Source organism: Artemia sp. Qi Xiang Cuo, chromosome 13 (genome assembly GCF_049724085.1).
Source record: "Artemia sp. Qi Xiang Cuo chromosome 13, ASM4972408v1, whole genome shotgun sequence".
Classification (NCBI taxonomy): domain Eukaryota; kingdom Metazoa; phylum Arthropoda; class Branchiopoda; order Anostraca; family Artemiidae; genus Artemia; species Artemia sp. Qi Xiang Cuo.
The window spans coordinates 54,768,587-54,780,212 of NC_142806.1; the positions used below are offsets into that span (position 1 = coordinate 54,768,587).

The following is an 11,626-nucleotide window of genomic DNA, read 5'->3' on the forward strand; positions in this document are numbered from 1 at the left end:
CACGCTCGCGGGTTGATAGTTGAAGAAGATCTAACCTATCACAATTATGCATTTTATTTTCTCGCTTTCAGCGAGTGGCGCGATCGGTATACCGTTTTAAATCATAATATTACATATGGCACTGTCTTTAGCGCTATAAGTGGCGCTATCGGATAACTTATAATAGGGTGTAAGTTCACAGCTTTAGAGCGTAGTATTACATTGTTGGGGTCAATCTTTACTATCATAATTAACACCAGCCATACTTTTTTATCGCCACATATGGCGCGGGCTGTAGGATTTTTAAGTGAAGATATTAAAACCGTAAGACAATGCAAATTAACTAAATTTTACCTTACTCTACACAGAGCTGAGAGGCTATAAAAAACGAGGCTACAAAATACTGTCTTACTAAAATCAAGCTTCTGAAAATTTAATTCATACATCTGATAGAGTTGCAAGATAAAATATAAAAATTCAGCATACACTAATCTATGCAGCTGTGAATACATTGCAAATATAAAATTAATCAAAAAATATGTTTCTCAACATTAAAAATATACATTACTTTAATAGCAAGGGAGTATAAATAATACCAAATTAATTTCAGAAAGCCCATCTTTGCTGACCTTATGTGGCATATTTACAATTCATAGAGTGAAATTTCTATTATCTACAATAGCATATTTTTCACTGTATAAAACTATCACTAATATGTAATTTTATCACACAATTCAAATTACTTAACTGGAATTTGTCTAGAGCACAATAGCATATGGCTTTTGTCAATGTTGTTGACTAGGACTATGAGTCCCATCTGAGGGCATTGCAGTGTATTGCATTTTCATTAATTGTGGTGCTTGAACAACAGAGGTCCCAGAACTCATCACAAGGCTTTTAGGGAGACCATCATCACCTTTGTCTTCCTCCCTTCTTTTTAAACAAGCTGCTTTATGGTTTAGGTTTCTTTCTCTAACCCGTTGCTCTAGCTGAGCTATAACATCCACTGCTTGCTGTAACACACATAACTTAGTTTGAGCTATATCTGTTTTCAAATGCATCATACACATTCTACCATGCTCTTTAAATGCTTCATTAATATCTCTCACTCTAATTCTTTCTATTGCATTATTTTCTTGTCTTTTCTCTTCTTCTTTCACAACTTTTACCTCTGGGTTTCCTTCTAGTAAGTCATCTTCATAGCGCCTGGATCTCTTTGAAGCCCGAAAGGATGAGGAGGGGGTGGGAGTTGGAGCTAAACCAGGGGACATTCCTCCTTTCTGTTCAATGAGGTCAGGATCTTTTCTTTTACGTGGTTTACTAGAAGATACAACAGGCTGCAAAGGGGACTGATCTAATTTAATCTGATCAGCACTTGGATCTAAACTTGCACTATAACCCATTCCAACAAGTCCATTTTGAGCTTCTATTTCAGCATGATTTCTCATTACATGTATAGCATCATCTAATCTTTCCTCAATATGGCCAGGAACAAACTGACCATTAGGACCATTCCACTGTTGCATACCAGGTGTGGGGGATGAAACAGAGGCATTAGGAAATGGACCACTAGGATCTGGAATATATAAAGGAGCTTTGGAATATTCAACTGATTGAGAAACAAGAGAGTCTGAGTAAACAGCATTAACTGAACTGGAATAAACAGGTTGATGCATACTTTGATTTGGTAATGGGACAAATGAAGACAAAGGTGGCAAGCCAGACAAAGTATTAGGGTCTACAGATACTCCAAGAATACCATAGCTCATAGTATCTAGTGCAGGATTCAGATTAGTTGCAGACTGTCCAAATGATTGAGGAAAATGGGAGCTACTAAATGGGATTTCAAATGGAGCACCATATAATGGCATTGTGGCAGGATTACTACACCATGGATCAGCACTATTTAATACAATATCAGGCAAGAAATATAAGGTATTGTAATATGCACCATTACCATCTCTTGGTGAATGATGAGCCTGGACTTTCTCCATATACAGTACCAGAGTAAACATTATTTAACTGTCCTTGCTGGGAAATAATTTTATCACTCCCATTCGGTTTATTGGCTATTTTACTAAAGCAATTTTGAAACGCCTCATAAAGCTTCATAGGCTCATCTTCAGCTGCAGCCACCATTGATTCACTTCTATTTTACAAGGAAGTTGAAAAAAAACTTTGGCGACAAATTTTTTTACTGCAGTACCACAGATTTCTAAGTTCTACTGTGGTACTACAGAATCCAGCCTCTATTTTCGGCCTTTAATATTTAGGACAAAAATAATACAGCAAAAATCATAATAAGATAAACATAAGTGTTCTACTTTGGCAGCATATAAGTATCATTAACAAAGAAAATCCTTTCCAAGCACCAAAAGTTGTTTTCCAAGTTCGGTTTTTATATCCAAACTTATCAGCAATCTTATCACTATAATCCTCAATTTAGCGTTTACTCTATCATATTTTAGCACTCACAGATCAAAGTTCGATGACTCTCATATAACCAAACAAGGCGGACTAATTAGGAAAATTATCTATCATAGTGCAAGATTTCAGGCGAGGGTTAAGGGGGGGGTATCTAGGTAAAGGAATTAAAAGTACACACTTGTCATGAGTATTTCTAGTTGTAGACTTTTTATATTGAGAATAGATGACAATATTTTGCCAACAAAGTCAGAATTAAAAAAAAGTTAGAAGCAGTGAGAGTTTCTATTTTGGGCGATTAGTTGTTTTGGAACTGCCACGAAGCGGCAGAGTTTAGAAAATATAAAATAAAGAAGTGCATTATTCCTTATATTTGCCTATGGGATCCTTGTTTTAGAGAACCAAATAAATAAAAAAATAATATTATATCAAAAACAATTGCCCAGAATTTGGTTTCGGAGGGGTGGGGTCTCAGTCTAGCTATCATAACAGCCATGAAAGCAAGAAATGTATTGATATTAACATTGTTTACAGAGGATAAAGCACAATTAAAATTTAAAAAACGGAATCAACTGCACTTAGAGAAACGAGCTACGAAAGACGACCTAAGCTCTCACAGTAATAGCCGCCAGTCTTTTTTGGCTGCAAATCAATCAAAAATTTGGTCAGCATCGACCTGGATATTGTGGTTCAGGGTCATGTAAGCTAGTCTGTTCAGACGCTCCTCGCCCGTGGAGCTCCGCATATAGGTTTTTAATCGCTTAAGACTGCTAAAGCTCCTCTCAGCAGAAGTGGTAGTTACTGGTAATGTCTGAAAAATCGTCAAAAGCCTTCGAATGCATGGGAAAAATCTTGCATCGCATGACGCAAGAGTCGAGCAACAGTTGATGGTTTCTTAGACTTTCCGAGCCACTTCTGTTTCCAAAGGACTAACTCACATTCGAGCGCACGTCTACCCCTGTGAAATCCCTCGTAAACAGCAACAGCGTTCACAAATTCATTTATATTTAATGACTCATTGTTAGCTGGCAAAAGCCTTCAGATTTTGAAAGATGCCTCCTGATGGTGCAAAAACCTTTGATCAAGTTCTTCAATAAGTGAAGCAAAGTAAGGTTCTAACAATGACTCGCGATAAAAAACCCTGATGGACTCATTATAGTTGATGGACGTTCAGCGGATAGACCTTGGAACAGCCGGAGCCACATTTACCTCTTGTGCAAGCTCATAGGCTTTCTGAAAAATTGTTTCAAAATAATTTTGTTTTGACTGCAGTAAAGTATCACAACATAGCTTAATATGCCGACAGCACTCAACTAAGTCTAAATCTTTGGCTTACAGCGCCTTAGAGACAGAGAGTATTATGACACTAACAAACTCTAGCATAGATAACGTGAATATAAAACTAAATACGGTTGCTGCTGAAATCAACGCATTCGCTTTTGAAATAACTTCCGTATCGCATCGTATGCTACCAACTATTACCTCAAGTACGGAAATAATCGCACAATACAAAGACATAAAAACTGAAGCCACAAAGAAAGCCACAATAGCGTGGATCTTTTTATTGGTGTTATGGAGCCGTCAGAAGTCTTGACAAGACAAAAGCTAGAATTCTTCATGTTCGTCACAGGCTCACTAACCCAATTTTTCTCAACTTGGTGTTTCACAAAGTAAACAATCACTGGCAAATTTTCAAAGATGCCGTCACTTTCCGAGCCCGATTCAATGTCAGTCGCAGAAGCCTTTTCCTGCTTATCGGACAGAGTATTTTTCTCTGAGTCATCGTCTGAGTCACTGTCCTGAAGTACAGAAAGACGAACATTCGATACTTGGTGACCGAAAGCAAAAAGTACATTGTCGGGTATCAAGACTTTCATTATTCGCTGGCTTTCTACACGAGCTTGCCCTAGCTCGAGCTTGATTTCATCGTCCCCGGGCAAAGAAAAATCGGAACTGACAGACACAATACCAATGGATATATCTCGCTTGGCCTTGGGCAAGGACAACTGTTCATTAGAATATTGAGCTTCAAAATCCGCTATTCTTTCATATCGACGAATTCGATGTAGAAGTTGGAGGAACGAAAAGTTTATTACAGTACTGTAAGTGCTGGTTTAAGTCCACATCTTACTATAAAAATCTTCACATGGTTGGCTATTCATGTCGGAGAGTTTGAAAAGACGTTCGAGCTCAAGCCGTTTGAATCGACGAATGAGAAGCGCTAGGGAATGCATATTTATCTCTAGGCAATCGTAAAGGTTTGTGGTAATAAAATTCTCGTTCAAAGCATAATGTCTACTTTTTAGGACCCAGGATCTCCAATGTCGAAGGCAGTAAACAACACGACGAAGTAAAGATAACCTCTCAAGAGGAGAAAATTTGCCGTCGTAAAAAACGCGCCATACACTTTTCATAAGCCAATGATAAAACTGTGTTCCTTCGCTTCCAGTAACACGCTGTTTCAGGTCAGCCGCAGGCACAGAGGCACGAAGGAAGGGACACCTGCGACGGTCAGTTATTAGCCCCTCGGTTGGGGCATCATGCAGTGTGACCTTAAGAGTAAAGTACCAAGAAAATGTTCTCTACCCGACTGTTCCAAGGCTTCAAAGATTGCCCTTGAATCGTTAAATTACTCATTTTATCACTTATCTCGCTGTTCCTGGACACAAATCAATTTTGGCAATTAAATCATAATCGGAACATTTTTTCTCCCGCTTTTACTAATGGGCGCAAAAACTCGTTTTCCTCGTAAAACTGGTAAAAACTGAAAACAATTAACTTTTGTTAATTAAATTATTTGCGTACATGCCTTGTTTGGTTGGTCAAAAATTTCCCACCCCTCCCCCCTCCAAAGTATTGAATTTTAGAGACACGGCTAAAAATTCTGGAAAGGCTCTAAATGATCAACTCACATGGTAAAATTCCCGTTTTTGCGGGATTCTACTTTTTTTTCTGGAAATACGGGAATATGAAGGTATTCCAACATTAACGATGCTCATAGTTACACAAGAAATAGAATAAAAAATGAATGAACTATTAATAATCCTATTTTGAGCTCTAGCAAAAGATTAATTTTCAAAAAAGTTTGATCCCAACCAAATAATGATCATTTTTACTGTTTCCTTCAATTGATCATAGCTAAGAAAAATTCTTAATAGATTATTGCCAAATTTAAATTTGGTCGTCTTCAATCTAAATTGGGAATTGCATTTAATTACAAGTGACACATGCGTGCTTCAAAACCCACTAAATACAAACTATTGTCAGAATAGTAGTAAAAACTCCTTACCGTCATTGCTTGTTTTTACGAGCTTTAAGAAATGCTTAATGCTGGGCTGGCGTTGCTTCATTTTCTTTCTTTCCTCTCACGCGACCTTTCCGTTTCATTGCTTACCTTACACTGGAATTATAGCACCGTTTGAATAAACTATCGCCTCTTAGTCTGATTCCTTATCGCAATTCCTTCATCGCAGAGAAGCTAGTGCTTATAGCTCAGAGGGTTAAATAGTGATAAAAAAATTCGACATCTTGTTTGATTACAGGAGGCGATTGCACGTTTGATGATAAAATAATGGTATAAGCTTGCCGGAGAAATGGATAGCAATTTAACAAGAAATTAAAAAAGAATGGGTCTTGCAAATAACTTAAAAGCATGAATATTTCGGAACTTACTATATTGGGACTTTAAAAAAAGATCAAAATAAATTTAGGGGGGGACCCTCCGGCCCCCCTGGATACGCTACAGAAAATAGTTAGTGATAAATTTCCTTTACCAAGAATAGATGAAATTCTTGACTCAATTTCAAGCAAGAACAAAATTTTACTTCTTTAGACCTTACCCAAGGCGACCACCAAGTGAAAATAGCCGAAAAAGATGTCCATAAAACTGCATTTTCTACGGCTGAATGTGGCTCATACGAATATTTAAGAGCACCTTTCAGACTTAAGACAAGTTCAAGCGAGCTATGTAGACCATTATTGCATCTATTAAGAGGATTAATGAATATCATTCATTTTGTTGATGATGTAATATGCGTGGAAGAAAACGCTGAACAACACTTAGCAACATTAGCTAATGTGTTCGAGAAATTCAAAGAGAACAATTTAAAAAGCCGGCCTGAAAAATTAAATTTATTTCAACTAAAATTAAATTTTTAGGAGTAGTGGTGACGCAAGTAAGCATGGGCACTGTTCTGTTTTTCTGAATAAACAGGAAAAAAATAAACAGGGCTTGAATGAAACAGAACAGAAACATAGCAAGTGAACAAAAAAAAAACAGAAGAGACCTGTTTCTGTTTCTGTTCTGTTTTTTGGTAAAAACAGAAAACAGCTGTTTAAACAGCTGTTTTTCGAACACCTAAAGCTCAAAGGAGAAAAAATTTGTAAACGATAAGTTTTAGTTTATTATCAGTACTATTGCAGCATTTTCTGCCAAAAAGAACAGTTTTTCAAAAAAGGGGCGAAAAACTGTCTATGCACACAACATCGCATTCCTTTTTTATGGTTATTTTATTCCATTTTCCCGTTCCTTTTTTCCAAAAATGCGCTTTTATGTTTATACAGAATCTTCTTGAATTTCCCGAAAATGCATACTAGTAGAATGGGGGGTACCAGCACAGAACGTACCACGTGGTTTATGGTTTTCTCAGTGAGAATGAAAAAACAGGAATTTTCTCACTTGGAAAAACAGGAATTTTGTCACATTTATGTCTGTTTTCATGGATGGTTATGTGTGTTGTTCGATTTATTTGATGTTTTTCTCGGATGTCAACATCAAATTATGGATGTTTGATGGTTTTTGTCAGTGAAAATTTGAAAAACAGGAACTTTCTCACATTTATGTTGTTTTCATGGATGGTTATGTGTGTTGTTTGATTTATTTGATGTTTTCTCGGATGTCAACATCAAATTATGGATGTTTTATGGTTTTTTTCAGTGGGAATTTGAAAAACAGGAACTTTCTCACATTTATGTCTGTTTTCATGGATGGTTATGTGTGTTGTTCGATTTATTTGATGTTTTTCATGTCTGTTTTATGGATGATCCAGAAATAGTATTTGATGTTGTTGTTCAAGCCCAATGTTATGAGTTTCCCGGAAACAGTTAGATCACATGTTTCCTTCTCAGCCAATCAGAGGGCTTTGTTTGCATAGTAGCGGCGGAGTGAATATAAAGAAAGGATTTTTGCTATAGTTTTATTAGTCTGTGAATAGAATTCAAGGAGTGAGAAGAAGAACAGTTTGACTTTACTCATTTGGATATATATTTGTGATGGCGATGAGTGGAATGTTTACCCTATTAGAAGTTCATAGTGGAGTTGATGACAATTGTACAAGAGCACCAAACATTGCGGTGGAAATCACGAAAGGATCACGTCTTTGTCTGGAATGGGATGAAGTATATGCAAGATATGTGATATCCTTGAGCAAATTTAAAATGGTGGATCAATTATGTTTCGCCGCTAAAGTTGATATAGCACATGTGAATAAACTTCAATGTGCTTTATGTGCATTGGTGAAACATATTGATGACAATAAACAGTATCGCTAATTGTACATACTCAGTATTATTGATGTTGTTGTTGTTGTTGTAATTATTCAATAAAATTGTTTCGAAATAGAAAATGTTCTCTTTCTTTTCTGGGTAGAGCTAACCAATCAGGGTCAGTCTAGAGTCAGCAGTCGGAGTGAAAGGATTTAAAAATGAATAAATTTGAGAAAGAGATAATTATATAAAATCTAGTGTTTATGGAAAAACATTTGATTTTGGATGATGATTTTCTCGAGTTATCTCTTAAACGCAGTATACTCTCTTGTCAGGGAACAATTGACAATATAATGAGGAGTGATTCTCCCCCATTGGACTATTGTATCAAACTTTTAAAATGTAACTCAAATACTTATAGTCAATTTATTGATATATTAATTGAAACAAAGCAGAATCATATTGTGGATATACTTTTGAAAATATTGCCAATGGATTCAATGTAGATGGCTCCCCCCATCATTCGAAAGAGGTAACGGCACAGAGTTACTCCCCTCTCCCACCATTTCCCTCTCGTTGAATTTATCGAGCGAAGAGGATCAGTTTCATTTTAGCTATGAGTGAGTTGACATCGGAAACCAAAAAATGTTCTATATATGTCCATTGTGCGTGTACACTCTTGGCATTTGGAATCAATGTGAGAATTGTACAATTATTGATGACTATAGTGAAAAGTGTAAATTATTTAATCCTTGTAAATTACATAGAGGCTATGCAGTACAAATTAAAGGATGTAATTCATGTCTTGAGGAGGTGTGTGACTCACATCCTAGAGGGCACCTGTGCTCTAATTGTCACTATGATAAATGTGATCAGTGGGAGAATACTTACCCCGCTATGATTGGAAAGAATCCCAAACGTGATTTTACTTTATTTCTACGAGATTGGTATCGTCGTGGATTTAAATTATTCTGGGAAGAGGAATCTGGTCTAAGATTCAACTGTTGGGGTAACAAGACAATTTTGTTTCTACGTCATAGTTGTGATGACACCACCTACTATGACTATAAACCAAGTGATTTTTATTTGGCAGTTACCGAATGTGACTCACCATTTGAAAACATTGTATGTGATATTGCTTCAAATAGACAGATTGAAACTCGTGAATTTCATAATATGAATGTAAATAGAATCATTGACTATACAAAGAGATATGACAAGAGTGAAGTTACATTGTACTGTAGAAAATGTGACCCTGACTTTGCAGTCAATCAAGATCAATATACAGTGAATCCAAATGATTTACCAGCATTAGTGGTTCACGACAGTTGCCTATACATCGAAGATGAAGAAATCTAAAGTGAATATTTAAAGACATTGTTGTATATATATATATATATGCTTTTTATTAATAAGCAAAGTCACTTACAATTTGTAAACACTTTACTCCTAGGGCACTAAAATCAATATCGTATATGTCTGAAAGAATATTTTCTACTAGAAAGTCGTGCAGACGTGGATTGTCAACATAAATGTGTAGAAACTGCTTGTAAGTATATCCGCGACAACGGAAAACAAAATATAGTAGTTCATGGAAGCCACAGCTTTTAGTCGTTAGATCCTACACCCTCTGTCGATTTTGAATAATAGTTTTCCCACTGCTCTCAATATAGGTGCCGATGTGAGGCGTGTAGAATGTACAGGGTAGTCCAAGAGGATCAAAAAATTCAATCGTCTTTATTGTTTGAAAGATGCACAGCCAATGACCCGTCAGCACAGTCGACGGACTGCTAATAACAATAATCAATGCATTGTTGACACATTGAATTTTTCAAAGATAGTCTGAGGGCAGACAATAGGATTTGTACTGAGACATTTAGGGGTCCATATTAAATACACTGATTATTTGACTGGTGTTCATGGTACCAATTCTAGTAGAACACTGCCTTCGGGAGTGATTTCCAAATATGTTTCATATTGATTTAGTGAGATTAGGGCAATACTCTCTGCCAATGGGTCGGTAAATGTACACTCTAAACGCACACTCCTCTTACGGACTACACTCAGATCCTGTGTGCCAGACAAATCCAATACAATGATACCATGTGTTTTAGCAAGTATATTTTCGGTTATACCATTTTCAAATAGTTGAGAGTCATGGTCCAGGGTTTGCATGGTCAACTCATACAATGTTCTAAATAATTTATCAAAGGATAGATTGTTGAGTGGGATGCCATTTACTTTACACACAAGAGATGAAAGTCCAAACATCTCAAATTTATGCGGGCATTCAGTCCATGAGCCTATTGCACTGGCGCTTCTTACAAATGCCAAGGCAAGTTTTGACGGGATTTTGCCATTGATAAAGGATGGATCGGTGAAGGTGCGTGAGCCCATTGAAATATGACGTTGATTGGTGATTGTATGAGGAACAAGTAGTTTAATATTGTTGCCATTGGCTCTCAGTTTTTCCACAGCCAAAGCAACAGAACTCATGACCTGTTGTTTGCGTACATGAAGTATTACCGAGGTGAGGGAGAGACTTGCATCAGGATTGGCAGCAAGTTCTTTTCTCAATATGAAATTGGAGGGTGCAAGCGTTATTTTTATATCCACTCTAACATTGGGCGGCAGCCATTGGGGTATATTAAATATTTCATGATATATTTTTCCATCTAGATGTAATTCACTAGTTGTAGCATTTTCAAGTACATCTGTACTATCAGTATTAGTAATATATTCATATCCATTGGTGATACCTGTCAATTCCTTGTATGAGTTGGGTGTCATCAACATGAATTGCATATAGCTTGTATAATTTGAGAGATTATTGCTTGTGCTCACCAGCGTGCCATTGATGAACACACTCACTTGACGAAATAAACTATGTAATATACAATTTTCATAGGATATTCCATCACCCCGAATTGGCATTGTATTATCGGATTTCCGGACTTTCATTTGCAAATCTATAAATGTTGAAGACATGTTCTTAAAGTAGTCTTCATTGGAATAAATTTGAAAGTGGATATTATTGGAGAGGGGTTGTTGTGGATAAAATTGTTCATGTTATCCATGCTTGACACTCACATCGACATTTTCATCATTGAATAGATTCAATGAGTCGGTGATTGAAGGTTGAGAATCCTTAAGCGGTAGGTAGGACATTTTGGGAGAAGAAATCTAGTTTCGATCTATCAATTCCCTTCCTGGGACTTCTGTTTACAGCACGCGTCGTCTTTTTCCTTCTTTTCTTTGACAAGAGGGGTGATTTCTTTCGTTTCCGAACTGAGTGGAGACTGATGAATGATGCATTGTTTCTTGACCTTTTTAAGCTTCTACCATTTTGTTTTAATCTCTCGCCAAGGGTTCGCGCACTGTACCTAAGATTTTCCGAAGCACTTTTTTTAAAATCCTTACCAGAGCCCCAATCGTATAGTGTAGAGGATGCAAAATCTGTCGCAGCCGGTACAAGATATTTTCTAGCCGGTGGTAGTGAAGAGCGAAACAGCTTAGCAAACCAACTGCCAAGACCGTAGCCAGACATTGACGAGCGACCTTTGTAGTATTCCTTTCCATTGCCCTGTTGTCTCGGTCCAAGAGTATTAACATAGCAGTCAATATCAGGACAAGTGAATACCACTTTTTTATTAGACATCTTGCTTTTGAACGATGGGTCAAAAATGGCATGTAATCACAGCCAAACCTTTTGAAATTGCTATGGGAACACCCAATTCAG

General features: G+C 36.8%; 1 pseudogene; it reads right to left on the reverse strand.

The window, feature by feature from the left end:
• Positions 1–764: 764 nt before the first annotated feature.
• On the reverse strand, positions 765–2,118 carry LOC148945439 (transcription factor 12-like; annotated as a pseudogene).
• Between the last annotated feature and the right edge of the window lie 9,508 nt (positions 2,119–11,626).